This window comes from Acipenser ruthenus, chromosome 21, assembly GCF_902713425.1.
Source record: "Acipenser ruthenus chromosome 21, fAciRut3.2 maternal haplotype, whole genome shotgun sequence".
Classification (NCBI taxonomy): Eukaryota; Metazoa; Chordata; class Actinopteri; order Acipenseriformes; family Acipenseridae; genus Acipenser; species Acipenser ruthenus.
Genome location: NC_081209.1, coordinates 2,381,657 through 2,399,875, shown reverse-complemented (window position 1 = coordinate 2,399,875; position 18,219 = coordinate 2,381,657). Strand labels below are relative to the sequence as shown.

Sequence of the window (18,219 nt, the reverse complement as noted above, 5' to 3'; positions counted from 1 at the left end):
CATGCTCTCCATGCAGAGGCACCTCACTGCAGTATCCCAGCCTGTATCTAAACATGCTCTCCATGCAGAGGCACCTCACTGCAGTATCCCAGCCTGTATCTAAACATGCTGTCCATGCAGAGGCACCTCACTGCAGTATCCCAGCCTGTATCTAAACATGCTCTCCATGCAGAGGCACCTCACTGCAGTATCCCAGCCTGTATCTAAACATGCAAGATAACACACTTGGGGGTTTCCCGTCCAGCAGCTGTGCAGCCGGTTTCCTGGAATGTGTTGTGGCTCAGCTCTACAGTAACCTGCTTTATCCACGCCGCTTCGAGGCCATGGGAACGGTTTGTATTACTATCAGATAAAAGAATGCAACACCAACACATTTAAACACATGCTCAAGGCAGGGGTGTGTTTAGAATTGTGAAACGTTTCAAATGTCGTTTTTTATTATCAACGTCTTGATTCCTGGATGTCATTTTATTTATTGTATTAGGGGTTGGTGCTGGCAGTATATTTTAATAGGACTGATTAGGAGGTCTTGACAAGACTGACTGCTTGTGTGATGCACACTAAGATGAAATGATCATTTAACGATGGAATATTGTGTTCAGCTCAAATGAAATGAGATGGAGAGGGTATGTATTCATGCCAGCTGTAAAGCACATTTATTCTGTATTCAGGCACCCCCTGGTGAACTGCAATGAGTTCTGCCATACACACCTTTAATACGATCCGATATATCCTGCACAGACTTCCATGCACCGTTCATCTTTACACCCCTATTTGTAAGGGAGACTTGTCATCGATAGGAGTGAGTTAAGCTGCGTTCAACTGCTTCAAACCTTGATAACCGTTTTTAAACAATTTTACAAAGAAATGTCTAATCCAATTTCTGCCTTTTCACATGATGCTGTAAATTGGTAAACTGTACAGTGTGTTGTGTGAAGTCGCTGGAATTAATCATTTTTTTATGCCTGCTGTTTGAGAACATCTTCAAAACATTCACGCAGGGGGAGTGTAAAACATTCATGACTTACTAGTGGACTGCTAAAGGCAGAATCATTATTTTTACAAGGCGAATATATTCTTGAAAGATAAAGCTCTAGCAGTCTTGCTACAGCACAGGCTGGGGTTGCATCTATTAAACATGCGACACTGCTGAATTAAGAAATACCGTTGTTGTTTTTTTTCCAATGTCTTCAGAACGCTGAAGAAGACTTCAGATGACATTGAAAAAGACTTCGGGTCGAAACGTTTGTCATTGAATTTTAGTTTCCATTTAGTATTTCTAATCCGGAAACCGTAAAAAAAAAATGAAAAAAAGAACCTAACGATAAGCTGTAGGCATAATAAATTGCACAGTAATAATGTGCCGAATTCCTGCAGGCTGCTGCTTTAGCTCTCAACGGATTAGAGCACCCAGTGAGGTTCTGTATTGTAGATAAAACTCCGTTCAAACACTGTTTGTGGTTTATTCACCTAGCCCAGGGTCCAGTCTTGTATGTGAGGGAAACACAATTAGTGTTGGCTGACAGATTGGTTCCTGATTTATAAAAGACTTTTGAAAAGTGTAATAAAGAAAAACCACGCTGGCGATCTAGTAACCTTGAAACAATGCTGAAGATTCGTTTCAGTATTGTTGGAGTGCTCCCAGCTGTAACTCAGAGACTCCTGCACTCGCCCGAGCCACATGTGTCTTTGCAGCCCATGCTTTTTATAGTTTCGAAAGGGCGCTGATCCCAGACCTGACAGAACAGAGAAACGCAAGCCCTTGGTTATAAAGCCATTCACAGCCGACAGTCCCTAACACAATATATCATTACAGCTCCATGCATTGGGGATTCAAACGCACGTATTGTAATTAGATCGAGGGAAAGGTGCTCCTGATCCTACCCGTGGCTTCCATAAGACAAAAGAAACTAACAAAAAAAACACCTTCTTAAGCAAAGACTGGCAGTTATGCAGCATACAGTGTTCTAATGCTGCAGGCTCGTCGACACGCAAGCCCCTCCCGCCCTGTGTACTGGTTTATCAGAACGCTGCATTGAAATACACAAGTGATTAGCAAGGTAACGTGACCACTCTCATCTGAGTCTGGCCGGCAGACTTACTGACAGCTGCAGGTGCAGAGCGCCCAGGATGAAGAACTGGATGCAAGGGTAGCTGTCTTCCAGTCTATAAATCCTGCTCCCTGTTTGAACAGCACAATAGAATTGATATTAAGCATGAACACCGATGTGCTGAACCCTCGTGTCTGTGTGTCTGTCTGGGGCCAGCGGGCCTGTATTGGCTCTCCCGAGAGCACACTGTGCCTCAGTTAATGGGAGTCACCTGGCTCCTGTGTGCTTTGGGCTCAGATGAAGGAAGGAAGGTTGTGTTTAATGGACAGGAAGTCTAAACACGCACTCTCTGGAGCCACACTGGTTTACAGAAACATTGCACAGTTGCTTTTTGTGTTTTCCCATCAGCGTTGTACAAAAATACTCCAATGGTGCATTCTTGCTGGTCATTTTGGACCTATATTTAAACTGTTGCTGAAAGTTTTGCCACTAATAATAATAATAATAATAATAATAATAATAATGAATACAGTAATAACACATTTAAACAGTAAAGCATGTGTTCGTATAACTTTGGTTCCTGATTCACAAAGCTTTAACTCATAAGTTATTTAAATTGTGGTCTCACAGCTCCGATCAGTCTTGGACTACCTAACGTTACCTTTAGTCAAAGACTCATGCCATTAGAGTCTGTTTTGATGAAAAAGAAAGTGAAAAGTGATGTTGATGAAACGTGGCTTTCTTTAACAGAAGTCCAGAACAACTGAATGCTGTATTTAATCCATCAGACTGACCTTCAAATACTAAAGAGCTCTTTGTGAGAAGGACCATTGCTATCCAAATGGGCCCGCACGTACTAACCACATGACAAGCTGCCCCCCCCATAGATAAGCTCACAAATAATATCACGAATGAAGAGCAGCCAAATACAGGGTGTGGTCAAGTTAGCATTCTGGGAGCAGCAGGGATAATCAAATGATGATACCCAATGTAACCCTGCAGCACATGATAGTCAAATGACAAGGAATTTACCAGCGATGGACCAAACCCCCCAACGAGGCTGAAGCCATAACAGACTGATGAAAGCACATGATTCTGGCTTTTAATCTGATCTGCCTGCACCCGTGCCTCACTAATGGTTTTTCAGAGTCTGGTCCTAAACAGCTCAGATGATTGATAATTTGTTCTTTCCGTATGGGGATTAGGTACAGGCATTATAAATAGGGCTGCTATAACAGTCTCATTCGACTTCTACCAAGGATCCAGTGTCTCCTCCAGCAGGGACTGCCACTCACAGCAGCACTTTGAGTGGCTTGTTTTGGTCCTGCCAGGATGCAACCGACTGTATAATGAGAATCTGTTAATCACCTCGCGTTTGACAATCTGACATCAAATTACTAATCTCTAAAATAACTGTTTCGCTTGTAGAAGCAGCACAACACGCAGTATCAATTTGTAATGGATTTCCTATCAATTCAATGCTATATATATATCTATATAGATACAGAAGAATGTGTTGACCGTGCTTCACAGGCATTGCAACATCACTTGTGGTACCTACAGTGTAGCAACAGCGCACTACAGTACAGGGGTCACTTGGGGTCCTCTCATGCAAGCCCTAGTGTACTGTGCATTCCAACTGGGGAATCTGTGTTGCCAGCGGGGGGTGCACAGCGGGCCTGCCGTGGCACTAATCAGCAGCTGTTCTGAAACAAATTCATTAAAAGGTGGGACAGCACCGCGCTGCTGCTGGAATTCAGCTGGGATGCTTCCAGTAATGGTGCAAGTGGTTAAAAAAATAAATAAAAAGGCATGCATTTTGGAGTTTTTATGGAATTAGATTAAAAGCATCAATTGCTGTCTGTTGGATTTTACTGGGTTAACACAGCAACAGTGTGCCCCTGTTATTCCAGTGTTTTTTCAGTTTGTTCATTGCAGTGTGTTATTGGTGGCAGTGACTGTACACTTTAATAAGCAGTGCTTACAGTAGTTTGTCAGATCAATATAATTCAGCAATTATCCCTGCCAAATGGATGCCTTGAGGGATATGTTTTACTTCAAAATATCAGCCAACACAAAATCACAGGACTTTATAGCAGCTTATATAATGTTTCTTCAGCCGTTCTTTTAAAACTTCATTTTGTTCTGCAGATTGCAGCAATTAGACATTTTGCATGTTTTTTTTTGTATTGTTATTAATTACCATTGTGATCTCCAGGTTTGATTCCTGGTCTTGACAAATTCTGAAGCATTTTTAACTGGCATCTACCTGTCGTGTTCTCTGTCGTGTTACGCAGCACAGTGCTCTTCTGAACACATGCGTTTAAACAGACAGAGTTGTGACCCCAATGTGAATCTTACTGGAAAGTAAGTGATAGAAGAGAGCGAGGCTGGGACCAGCCTGCATCCCTGAACAGACCTGCCAGTATCACCGACGGAGAAATGCGATGCCAGGAATAAAGGGGCACGGAAATAATCATTTTGTCACGGGCCTCGGCTGTGATTTCTGTACACAGATTGTTGCTCATGGTGCACAGCGCCTCGTGATTCGCTGCAGTACAGCCGGTTGTTTCAGTACACAGAGACAGCACAAGACTTCCATAGAGAAGGGGCAGCCCTGCTGATCTCCACATGCTGGACACCCATCCAGCTACTTCAGACCCAGCTTTGTGTCCCCGTTCGTGCTCTCAGCTCTGCACTGCTTCTAAACATGTCTTGTTTGGCTGCCTCAATGCTGGGAGAGCGGAGAGCCATGCGGCTTCTCGAACTGCTTGACCCCAGGGTGTAGTGTGTAGAGACCATTCCATAATGCAAGGGTATATTCCAAAAACGATCTACTCCAAAACATCATGAGAAAGGGAAAACGCTATCCCATGCAGCTACCAACCCACAGGCAAATAACTCAGACATTTACTGAGCATTAAGGGCTTGTTTAAAAAGCTGCATGCAGCCCTACATTCTCATGGAAGGGCCCTCTGATACAGCACAGATTAAGATGCACACCCTTGAAAGAGACAGTAGTCTTGGCAGGCAATACCAGCGCTTTGATGATCAATCCTCACAAATCCTTTGATTTGCCATTTGTCTGATCTCGATGATACGCTGAAGTGTGTGCTGGTATTATGCCTCCTCGCTTCATGGGTTTGTATTTTAGTTTAGTTTCCATTACTGTCTTTTTTTATATTTGTCTTAAAACAAAACTTAAAACAAGGAAACTGATCACAATCTTTGAAGCTTGTTTTAAGCGCGTTCCATTTACTTCCATGCTTGCAGGCACGGCTATTGTTTTCATGTACAGCGCTTGCATCAGCAAAGCGTGTGCTTATTACAGCTGTTCTGCAAGCAACGTACGTCATCCGCAACCTGGCGATTTTAATTACTGCATACCTACTGTACTGTAATCAGGTTCATAAAATGTTCTACCACATGGTATTGTACGGTTGTAAATATACACAGGTAACACAAAACTACGCACAACAAAAACAATTCAAATATAAAAGTACTGCAGCAGTGTGACCGCGGCGCGGAACCGCGTCTCTCTGAGTTGTACATTGAGAGTTTTGTTCGCAGGTATGTTTAAAACCGCAAGCACAGAAAGGGAGTGAAGCGTCGCGTTTGCTTTGCCTTGTATGGTAATAAATACTCGCTGTATTGAAGAAGCATGGTCAATACCTTCATCAAACTGTATTTCCATGATTACTTATAGCTACTTTTTTTGGCCGCAATCCCTCTATTAAATCGATGATGAATAAAAAGCGGTGCCAATTTATTAGACAAGATCAGACAACTCCAGCACACACCCGCGGGCGGCAATTCACTAACGGCTTAGGCAAAGGTAAAGGCTCCCGAAAGGCATGTTCTCTAACTACTCTGCTTATTAATATCTACCGCACTGAATGCATACATCCCAGATTTGTCACGCTTTAGGGACTTTATCGTTGCGTGAATAAAATCCATTCATATTATTGTGTTTCTCGTAGGCTGTAACAAACGTACCGATGTGTGCGGAGCCGGGCTGCTGTGGCGCATAATGGCTTCTAATGAGATTTGTCATGACGTGCAGTGTCGTTGTTATTATCGCATGCTAATTTCACATGTAGGGTGAGATTCTGCCATCAGCAGATCACAGGTTGTTTTTCGAAAGAGGCTGCACTGTTTCTGATAAAACAACGAATCCCAAAACAAATGGGGACTATTATATCTTTGCATGCCTCGGAGAAGTCTTTTTATTTTTTTTTTTACTCCAAATCCTATTCTGTTAACTTTAGCATTTTAGGAAAAAATTCTAATTCTAGTTATAAACAGAGTAAATAATGAATTATTATTCGATTTGAATTCATAATGAATAGAAAGGCATTTGCTGTGTTTATTGCATGCATTTGTATGTTCCCAGCTAGTTAATTGAATTTAAAGTTAATCGCGCTCTTGCTCTGAAGTGGCATCTACATTATGGCGTGGTTATAATCAAGCTCTGCTATCAACCAGTAGCCACCTTTTTTTTCCCGGACACACTGCAGATGCATCGAGTAGATATTAAGAAAATGACTTTCACTTTTTAAAATTGCACTGAATTTCCCCTTTCTGTTTTAGCCAACAAATCTGCACTGAACCACTTCAACCTGTATTTTGTTAAATACAGAATATATATGACAGTGCTTTTGTACCTTAAACCCACCTGTATGTGATGTATTCTAAGTATATATTCTAGAAATATTTTTTTTTAAAAAAAATATATTCACTGGGTTTTGCATTGACCTCTTTTTATATAGGATGGCAAGAGAGCCGGGAGGATTAATAATTCACAGTATCCGCGATAAAGGAATTGGAAAGCGCTTCATGAGCGGTTTTATTTCTTTGGTACAGCTGTCACGATGACTGGAGGCTGTGATAGTCGTGGTTCAGTGGAGTGCACGCTGTGATCTCGGGACCGGACGTATTCACGCCAGACTTTCTGTCTGGCCAAATGTGCGTCACAGGAGATTCGATTTATATGACCAGAATTTCTACTTTGCGCTCCCATGAGAATAACTCCTAGTTCAAATTGAATCGGCTGCATCATAGACATGGAATGTTAAATCAAATATCTGCTTAAATGTTTCACCTTGGGACCGCGTCTGCAAATTGAATTTAACATGAGACCGAATTGGAGGATTGTGTTCCTTTAGTAGGTCCCCTCTGATAAACATGGTAATCCGTGCTTGTCACACCCGTTGCATTTCTGATTACCAGGGCACTGCTAAGCATTTCAACGCTGTCATTTTAAAAAAGAATGAATAGTTTGGTAATGAAACAAAGCATCTCTCTGCACGCAGTTCAATAAGAGTTCATTGCATCTGTTTTCATGAGTTTCCAGGGTGTGTCCTCCTGTATCGGGAGATTTCACTGAATAGGACAGGAACAACTGTGCTTATTTTAACAGGTGCGAGGAATGAATTCGGGGTATAGGTTAATAAGCGGGACAGGTGGAATCATGGCTTCCTATCGTCGCACTCATGAAGAAAAACTCAGAAATGATGTCAGAAATTCTTTCTGTCCTTATTTTTTATTCTGTATTAATTGATTAAAAGTTTAAAAAAAAACCTGAAGATGCATTCATTCATTAGATTAGACGATGGAATGCTGCACCTCCTTGATGCAGAAGCTCTGCTAATTTCTTCACACTGGAACTAAGTTAAGTGAAAATGTCCTCCAATCACGTGTCTGCAGATGACTTCATCACATGCAGTACATAAACAAAGGGGCAGCTATTGGAGGGCGGCCAGCGTCACTGAGCAGAGCGCATTGCCCTGCAGCTGTTACTCTTGCAGTCGCCTCCTCGAATCAGACATGGCAAACTGGAACGAGCGTCATCTCCACAGCGTTAAAGAGGGAGGACAGGGGACTGTCCTCACAGGACTGCCGTGGGGTGCATTTGGAGGAAGACAGAAAAAAAACAAATCTCTCCAAAAAGATTATTGTGCAGTATTTATGCATGCACACACTGTAGCTCTGTCCCTGATCTGTTTGAGCTGCCATTTACTCATTTATAATGAGAGCAAGTTGTATGACTCATGTTGTGCTTGCAAGGAAACAGAATCATGCAAGAGAACAGCAGAGATTCCACGACCCCGCCCGAGCAATTCCAAATGAAAAGCATCCAGTTCTGCTCTGCAGTTCTGAGGGTGGGGCTGTGTTGCTGGATCCGTCCAGTTCTGCTCTGCAGTTCTGAGGGTGGGGGTGTGTTGCTGGATCCGTCCAGTTCTGCTCTGCAGTTCTGAGGGTGGGGCTGTGTTGCTGGATCCGTCCAGTTCTACTCTGCAGTTCTGAGGGTGGGGGTGTGTTGCTGGATCCGTCCAGTTCTACTCTGCAGTTCTGAGGGTGGGGGTGTGTTGCTGGATCCGTCCAGTTCTGCTCTGCAGTTCTGAGGGTGGGGGTGTGTTGCTGGATCCGTCCAGTTCTGATCTGCAGTTCTGAGGGTGGGGGTGTGTTGCTGGATCCGTCCAGTTCTGCTCTGCAGTTCTGAGGGTGGGGGTGTGTTGCTGGATCCGTCCAGTTCTGCTCTGCAGTTCTGAGGGTGGGGGTGTGTTGCTGGATCCGTCCAGTTCTGCTCTGCAGTTCTGAGGGTGGGGGTGTGTTGCTGGATCCGTCCAGTTCTGCTCTGCAGTTCTGAGGGTGGGGGTGTGTTGCTGGATCCGTCCAGTTCTGCTCTGCAGTTCTGAGGGTGGGAGTGTGTTGCTGGATCCGTCCAGTTCTGCTCTGCAGTTCTGAGGGTGGGGGTGTGTTGCTGGATCCGTCCAGTTCTGCTCTGCAGTTCTGAGGGTGGGGGTGTGTTGCTGGATCCGTCCAGTTCTGCTCTGCAGTTCTGAGGGTGGGGGTGTGTTGCTAGATCCTGCAGATCACTTGAACATGAAGAGTCCTTGTTCCCGTTTCAAGAACCTGTTGAGTCTGGGATTTGAGGCTTCTTTCAGACTTAGCCCTTAATTGGCGCTGTGTCTCTGGCACACAGCAACAACAAAAATAATAATAATAATAATAATAATAATAATAATAATAATAATAATAATAATAATAATAATAATAATAATAATAATAATAACAGTAATGTTTCACAGCCAGGCTTAAAGTGATGTTGGCAAAACCGGCACAGATCCCTAGTCTGTGAAGAAAAGTGTTTATAATTGATCAAATTCAGTCGATTAAAACCGTCGGGGAAATGATATTGATCCACAGCAGCAGAAAATGAATACAAAATCGAATTCAAACACAGAGGTCTGCTCTTGACTCACTGCCATGAACGTCTCATAATTTTAACGAGGGCTAATGAATGCAATGCCATTCTGGCCTGGCGCTCTCACTGAATCTCCTGCACTGCCTTTACCTTCAAGACATCGAAGCTTCATCTAGCTCTCATCATTACAGGATGGAAGCAACCAGCGGCTCATTTGCCACCTAGTAGTATTACTTGTAAACTGATATGAAGGTTTCAATTAAAAGCATCCAAAACGTCTAAAGCTCAGTATTGCAGTGATTAGCACTGCAGTACAGTGTGAGCACTGCAGAGGCATCACTGTAACATATTTACCTCACTGGCTCCCCTACTATGGCTGTCTGATTAATCTACTGTACATGTTTGTCTTCGGTACAACAGGCTGATGGAAGCTTTTCTACCTGTGTGTGTAGTGGGGGTTAATGTAGCTTCTAAGAGTGAATGGAAGTCAAGCTCAATGTAGGAATGTAACCCAGGAGAAAACGTTCTTCTGAAAAGTTTAATACTCACTAATACCATTTCTTATCAGCAGTCACGACAAACCGCTCAACAGCAGGAATTGACGGTGCTCTGACGCAATCGAATGCTTTGTGGTTCTCATTTTTATAAACCACTGCCTGCCTCCAGATCATCATCCCCACTGGCGCGGGGCAGCAACAGTCTCGTAATCCCGGCTTTAGTTTTAAAGGATTACAACGCAGTGTGTGTTTGAAGATTGCTTTATCCTGCTGAGATAGTGGTCCTGAAATGTAAATCTCCGATAGTGAAAGTGTGAAATTTTAAACCATTCAATAAATTCAACCCCCAACTAGAGCTGCTAACCGTGCCAAACGACTTTGCGTCTCATCCAGCCGATCGTAGCATTCTGCTTTTATGAGGTCCTTTACGGCACACAGCGGTGAATTACAAAACCACTGGCATCTGCTTCAGTTGCAGGGAGGTATTGAAACCCTTTTTATTTATGAAGCTGGCGGGACACCCTGTTTGAACAAAGTGAATCCCCTACATGCCTGGAGAGCTGTGACCTGGCATGAGCAAACTGGGGTGTCCACGGAGCAAACGATCTCCTTGCTGGTTTTCACACAGGGCTAGACTTGAGCCAGGCTTACTGTACAACAGCTGTGCCTGGTAATAATGCTGTTGTTTGTGAAAGAAAACTGTCGAGTCCAGACAGCATTGTTGATCATTTCACCTTGCACGGGCCTGATTCACAAGGCAGTAGACGGCCAGCACCCTTTTTCTGCTCCTTTTTTATTCTGGTGTGATGGAGATGGGGAGCCTGTGACTTCATGTACAGTAGTTTCTCTGAACAGACATGCAGCTATCGCTTCCCCTGTTTCTTATTGTAGTTATTCTAGCATTGGCACTGTGAGACACGCCCTTTCAAGATGCAGTGTAGAAGGCATATTAAGACAGACTCAGGGGGCATGCTTGTACAGAAGAGGGGGGGTGGGTCTGAAGAGGAGAATAAAAATGACCCCCCTGGGATTTGCTTGCCTCTCCTCTCAAGGTCAGAGGTAACAATGGTAGCAGCTCCTCCATTATGATTAGTCACTAACTGCACCCCTGTCCTTTTAACCTCTCCCAGCCCAATCAGCCCAGACTGCTGCATTCAGTGGTGATTGGGGAGAGGGTTTGGAGATCCAGCAGGGGGGGGGGACTGGAGCTCAGCTCAACAGCACTCATTTACAGGAAGTGTCTGGAATTCACATGCAGCCAGTCCCATGTGACTGGGGCAGGGCAGCCTCAGATCTTCCAGCCCAGTTTGTTTCAACTAACCACATCCTTCATTTTTAAACCAGTTAAACCCCAGGTCACATATCATTACCGATCACAGTATATTCCTCATAAATGGGCAGCCCTGTTCCAGCCCTCAAGGAGCAGCTCGGGCGGATTCAAAGCCACACATTCAGTCAGATCCTCCAGAGGGACAGTGCAGACTGTGTGCACATTTCCAATGTAAAGGGCTTATGGTCTGCTCGGCTTGATTCCAGCCCTTCTTGTGAAACCCTTGTTTCACTGGGTTGATCTCCGACATTCAATCAATCAATCAATCAATCAGTCTTTATTTTATATAGCGCCTTTCATAGTGGACCACCGTCACAAAGCGCTTTACAAGAGTAACAACAAGAAAATCCATAATGCTTTAAATACAGAGAAATGCATAATACATGATATACAGTAAATAAAAAGACTAATGCATAATACATTGAATACAGTGGAAAGTGCATAATGCATGACATTGTGGTACAACTCAATGGATGCATCTCAATGGATGCATCTATGAAGAGGACACACTGACACAGATGAAGGAGGAGGGGTTTGTCAGGGACCCCCCCCCCCCCCACACCCCCCCCCCCCACACCCCCCCATCTGCGGCTCCCAGTACAGCAGGAGCCATTTCACAAGGCATGTAAAGAAGGCTTAACTCCTGTATCCCACGCGAGGACGAGGTAGAGGGGGTCAGCTGCCGCAAGTGAGGCTGGGGAGAAGCCTCAGTCTTACTACACATACGTTATCTGCAGGAATCAGAAATGCTCACACCAGCTACATACAGCGCTGAAGCACCATTGTGCAGGAGATGGATGTCTGTTTCACAGATTGCTATTATCCCTGGGCTTTTTTCAATTCAGGGTTTGATTAAATAATTCAAACATTTCTCCCTTATGTAACCTTCATGTCATGTGGATGGTACTTCTCCAATAGCATAACCATTTATTTTTTTTGGCAGCTGAAGCAGAAATAAATCTCCAAACAATCTTTGTATTATTTTCTGTACACCCCACCCCCTCTCTCCCACTGCTCTTTAACCTCTGCCCAGCCACTGCCTCATTAAAAACAGCAAATTATAACAGTAGCTACATCCCTAGGGGGAAGTGTTGCTGGGGACATCGGCAGAGCAGAAGGTGAAATGCATACTCACAAATGAAGCAAACAAAACAGATGTCTGTTTTATATCGTTATAAAAGAAATGATGAATTCCCCAATCGTCAGTGCAGTTTGACAGCTCTGCAGTTAGCTGTTTACAGACATACAGTACTGCAGTGTGTGTGTGAATGCCAGTGCACTGCTCCCCTCCGAGGAGAGATTCCTTCTTCTCCAATACAGCCAGCAGCGTTCCCCCTCCCAGCATCACCTTCCCTATCACCTGTACCTTTCACAACAAAAACAGTCCCAGCTAACGCACTGGCAGACAGCCAGCCTGCACCCTCCCTCCCTAATACTACTACAGCTCTTTAAAAAACAAAGCAAAAACAGGGATGAGTTCTCCTTCACAGCAGAGGTGTTTTATCAGGCAAGTAAGCAAACAGGAGACGTGCAGAAAACAGGAGAAAGAAACAAGACAAGGTTGACTTACCGCTTCAGTCTCCACCTTCCTTCCGCATTTGATATGCAGACACGTTCGCTTGGGTAAAAGCCAGAGCCCGATTTCTCATTCACAGAAGCATCCTTGCCCCTTTTTATCTTTCCTTTCTCTCTCTCTCTCTCTCTCTCTCTCTCTCTCTCTCTCTCTCTCTCTCTCTCTCTCTGTCTCTCTCTCGGCAGCAGGAAACACTGTGGAGATGAGAGGAGGGGTGGATTTAAATAAGCAGGAAAACAAAAAGGAAAAAAAAAAACCCAGCAGCAGCAAGGAAGCCCAGCCTGAATGTGCAGTAAAAGTCACGGCTCTCTCCCAGATGTGTCAAACAGGGAGATTGTGTTATGATTTCATAGATAGCTGAGTGAGTGAGTGAGTGAGTGAGTGAGTGAGTGAGTGAGTGAGAGAGAGAGAGAGGGGGGGTGGGGCTGGGTGGTCTTCAGGGCGGCACAGCTGAGCTTGTTTCCTAGCCGACCAGCTCTCTTCACACAGAGAGAGGGACCACTCAGAGCTCAGATCCCAGTGTTTGAGGCGCCCGCTAACTCAGACAGACACAGTGCCATCCTGTTGGCTCCCAGGCTCGATGGCCAGCTCGCCCGGCCAATGAGAGGTCCTGGGAAAGGATGGGAAGAAAAGGGGAGGCCAGGCCAGCCTGTTACGCTCCACTGCTGTTTAGAGAGGAAGGGAGAAGAATGAACGATGCAGGTTGTGTGCTGTAGCTTCTCTTGTTCCATGTCACACAGAAAGCAAGCTGACAAGCTGGCCGGGGAGGAGGCGAGCTAGCAAGTGAGCTTCAGTATTAAGGCTGCAGTGCCCCACAGTCTTGCTCTGTTTCACAATAAGATCCCAATGCCTCTGTGTCCTTGGGTTAAGAAATGATTCTGTAGCTTTTAGCTTTCCCTGTACTACCCCCCCCCCCCCCCCCCCAGTATATCTGGCTCTTTGAACTAAAATATATATATATATATATACTGTGTATATATAAACTATTTATGAATGATCTATTTCTATATATAGAAAACAAGCAGCAATGGTAATATACATGAAGCTGTTTGAAATGAAAACCATTCCATTCACAATAGTAAATGTTTTTGTTTTCTGATGTGCTTTCTAGAAGTTCAGCTATTAGCTGCCTATTACTTGAGTATAACCCTGCGCGCTGTCTGTGGTGTAGTATCACAAGGCGACAGGGATACTGATGAAGATGGTGAATTGCTAACCAGGCTAGTGTATGTTTTGCAGGTGTTCTGTATGCTCACAGCGTCGGATTTATGCATTAAGCACTGTGAGGTTAGTATGAGAAATTGCATTTCTCCTTTCTCTGAATTCCTCAAAGGACATTAAAAATAAAAATGAATCATTTTACAGTTACTAGAACAAGTCCCTTGTTGTTTTTTGCATTTAATTGGCTTAAAACAGCAGGGACCTTTGTAATTCGACTGCCCGATTTCCGTTGTTTAAAAATCTTCTCAGGAAATATGCATACTATAAAACTATAAACGCCCCATCACCCAGGAACAGTGCAAGCAAATATAAGGACAATTAATGAACACAGCACTGTATAAACAAAGCACAAGTCAAATAATTGAGGAGATCATTAACTGGAATATCTCATATGCCTTCCTACCTTTTATGTGTTGGAGTACGAATTATGAAACGCATTTAACCCTTTACTGCCCTGGGTATGTTCCTATCCATGTTTAATGTTCTCAGTGTCAATTCTATCGGACACTGGGCAGCAGAGGGTTAAGATTTACAGCAAGGTGTCAATTCCTTTTACTGGATAGGTTTGATCCCGTCTGGGTTCCAGTCGTGGGCACCTGTTAACGATGTTATGGCAGGTGTTCCTCTTCACTTTACTGGTCCTATCACTGTTCCGCTGGCCTGCTTTCACACTGCCACTCAGCGCTGCTCATGTTCCCAGTGCCCCCTGGTAATACAAACAGAGAGAGAGACAACGGGCCCAGGTTTGGGATGGCTAGTCACCGGCTATCCGCTAGCTCATGTTCCTGTTGGAGACGAGCGTTGCCACGTTGCATGATCGATACAGTGTCTGCACTGCCATCTGTGCCTCGGGAGAGCCAAAGCAATCATCTTGTCAGGCCTCAACATGAAGGCAGTGCAGATGGAACTGGGTTAGAGGCTTATCTGCAACAGCCTTGCTTGCTGGAGCCTGCTTGACTGCAGCGGTATTATATCAGAGAGAATGGAAGTCGCTCCAATCCCAAACAGCCCTCGTCCCTGTTTTCATTAATAAAACTGCAATATTCCAGCAAAGATGCTGTTTCTTTATTAAAACACACACGCACACACACGCACATACACATACGCACACACTCACACACACGCACAGTGTGAGCCAGGTTATTTTTCATGTATTTGAATCACTATCAGAACCTCAAGCTCTCTTGTGACTGAGCTTCATTTCTTTATACGGTAGTAGAAATTAAATGAGCAAAGCGAGATCTCCAAGGTCTCAGTGAAGGGTATAATTGCAGCCGCCTGTCGAAAAACAGTTGGAGCCCTTTCAGCACTTAGTGAGAGCAGTTCTGCACAGGCCACTTACAATTTAAGGCTTGCAGGAAAATATATAATGACTTGAACTGCTGTGCAATTGGAGTCTTAAATAATTGGCTCCCATGCACACACACATGCACACACACACACACACACACACACACTCACGCACACACACACTCACGCACACACACACACACACACACACACACACACTCTCACGCACACACACATTCACACGCACACACACACACAGTAATTCAATTTATTTGAGCTCCATCTGCACAACACTGCTATTCTAAAAAAGATACATCAATCTTTCATTGGTATGACTGTTAATAAACGCATTAGATACCCTGTGGATTGCCGGTTGGGACTGCAGCAAGCTTAACAAAAATAGGCTGGACGGATTGTACATTCAGCAACAGCAGAATAAAACTACCAGCATCCCAAGGGCTCTGTCAAAACTTCCTCACCCTCCTCCTCCTCCTCATTCCAGCACAGATTGCAATATTATCCCTTCAAACTGCTCGCCGTTGACAGGCCTGAAATAAGAATCTGGGTTAGTTCAAAATAGAACACCTACTTCGCCTCTGATTATTAATATCATTGACATTTCCATTTTGAGCTCGGGGAGGGGGGGGGGGAGGGGGGTTCTGAAAAAGTTTCCACAAATTGTATTTCAGCGCAGCGCCTGGGAATTCCAGTAACAGAAATATAACAAAGTCATTCCAACACGCGTGAATTGGATTTAGCAGACTGCTACCTAGAACTGCTTTGTGAAGCTAGCCTCTGCAATCCACTTCATTCCTTTCCATGTTAATTCAGCAAGAGACCAAACAAGTCAACTGGACTAGACCCAAACTCTCTGCTCTAAGAATAACTTCTTATTTATTTTCTTCATGCCTTTGGAATTCAGCCCCATCAAACTCCGTCTGAGTCTCAAAACAGCTGCTGACCTGAAATATTCAGGTTCTTATTTAGCAAGTGCAGTCAGTTTGAGGAATTTGGGGTTTGGTCTGTTTGTTTTGTTGCAATAAATCCATTATAAATTTTATTGCACTGACCACCATAGAGTAATCCTTGGCAGCGTTTTTGCAAGATTCAACCCTGTAGTCACAAGTCTGTTTCCTGCGCGTCATACTGCAGCGTCACTGAAGATGCTTGCCTGTTTTAATCATTCAGAGTATGATACCTGTTGCTTTTTTTTTTCATTTTTTTAAAATTTGGAACAGCCAGTTATTTTTCTTATTTTCTCCCCAATTTGAAATGTCCAATTATTTTTATTTCAACCCGGCTCACCGCTGCCACCCCCGCGCTGACTCAGGAGGGATGAAGATGGACACACGTGTCCCGTCAGCCGTCCGCTTCTTTACACTGTGCCATGAGATGAGGTTAAAAGCTCTAAAACCACAAATCAGACGAGCCCCGTCCTGTTACACATATTAAATAATGGGGTGCTGTATTCTTTGACTCAGTAAGATCAATAACCCACAGTTTCGTCACTTATCAATGTGATATGCACACACTGTATAGGCTTCAACAGTCCCTCACTTATCGTTGTTCACCCCTTACTTAGTATTACCTGACTGGGAAATGTAAGATTTTGAAAGGCTGTTTGGTTGTGTGCTGTACAAAGAGGCCCTGATGTTCCTCTGCTTTTCATTGTATAATATTGATTTCTCTTTGACTTTGCCAGATGCATTGCATTAGGGCTCATTTGAGTGTGCCTGCAGAGGCTTGTCAAAGCCTTCACAAGAGGCAGGATCATTGCCCCACGCTGTTATTGAAAGGCTTTCGCTTTGAGGAGAAAGACTGCTCCTAGCTTTGGATTCTTTTTGTTATTTACCACTTCTTATAAGTAAGACAAACCGTACAGTATATCAATCTCTTTTCCTTATTGAATCCTCAGTATGCCCTGCAGGTCTATTCATTTTCTGTACCAGCGGAATGTGTTCCAGATCATTTATTCACACAAAAATTTTGAACTTAATGATAAACAGTAAGCACAAACTCTTTGTTGGCTGTAGGTGTGTGATACTGACCTGTGTGATTAGAAACGAAGGGGGACGTTCACAATGCTGTTTTCCCGAGAGTGTCATTAGAATATATGTTTTTGTGTTTCAAAGTAGAAAAAACACCCATTGAAGAAACAAGGACTAGAGCTTGGGTCTGAGCAGTTAAAAAACGAAATGAAGACCATCCATTTCCAGCGCTTCCTGCTCTATGGTAAGCCACAGCATGGAAGTGTACAGTAATGCAGACGCTGCCCGTGATATGAAGTTGCTGCTGTCCCTCGAACAGCAGCGTTCTTCAAACTTTCCTGACATCTGTCTGTCTGCGATTCATGACTCGCTAAGGTTTTCTGCTGATGCTTTAAGGTTTACTGGACCTGCGCTGTGAATGTACTGTATGGAATGGAAGTGTGGATGCTGGGCTCCCCGCTGGCCTTGAGTTTTGGTGTTCTGCCTCTTCAGCTGCTCTGGCTGACAGCAGAGTCATGGTGATGGATGCTTGGGGGTCAGCTCCAATCAAACAGCAACATCAATCAGGCGATTGGGAAGACGGCTCTGGAGCAGGGTCACACACGCACACTGCCCTGTACCAGCCGTTTGAAGGAGCTCTTAGATTCTCAGTAAGGGTTGGGGAGTGGTTGAAGGAGCTGTTAGACTCTCAGTAAGGGTTGTGGAGTGGTTGAAGGAGCTGTTAGACTCTCAGTAAGGATTGTGGAAAGTGTTTGAGCCCTTGGTAAGAGGTTGCTTTGTCGTACTTGAGCTTCTGTGATATTAGGACATGTTCTAGCAAAGCCTGAAATGACTTGAACTGCAGTGCAATGGGTCTCTGCTGCTCTGTATAATATAGTGATGCAGTACTGTGGTTACACTTTTCATATTGATAAGGCTGGGAATAAGTCAGTTTGTGTGAACAAGGATTAAATGTATCATGGGCTCAGGATTCCTTCATTGGAATTCAGTAGGTTTTATATTTAGGTTTATCACAGTTTGTTATTCAGCACTTGTTTCAAAAGCGGAGTGATAATTAAAAGT

At 44.1% G+C, this 18,219-nt stretch overlaps 2 protein-coding genes across 6 annotated transcripts in view; one reads left to right on the top strand and one right to left on the bottom strand.

Moving 5' to 3' along the window:
* Positions 1-13,262, bottom strand: part of LOC117962459 (guanine nucleotide-binding protein G(z) subunit alpha) — a 36,908-nt gene extending 23,646 nt beyond the window's left edge. For 2 of the 3 annotated variants that reach the window (XM_034901794.2, XM_034901795.2), the window contains exon 1: positions 12,656-13,262. The gene's annotated coding sequence lies outside the window, so the exon portion shown is untranslated. Of the gene's footprint in view, positions 1-12,651 lie in introns of all 3 variants that reach the window. The other variant, XM_058994279.1, reaches the window with a different exon arrangement.
* The window catches only part of LOC117428078 (radial spoke head 14 homolog), a 54,891-nt gene that overhangs the window by 29,244 nt on the left and 7,428 nt on the right, over positions 1-18,219 (top strand). The window lies entirely within an intron of this gene.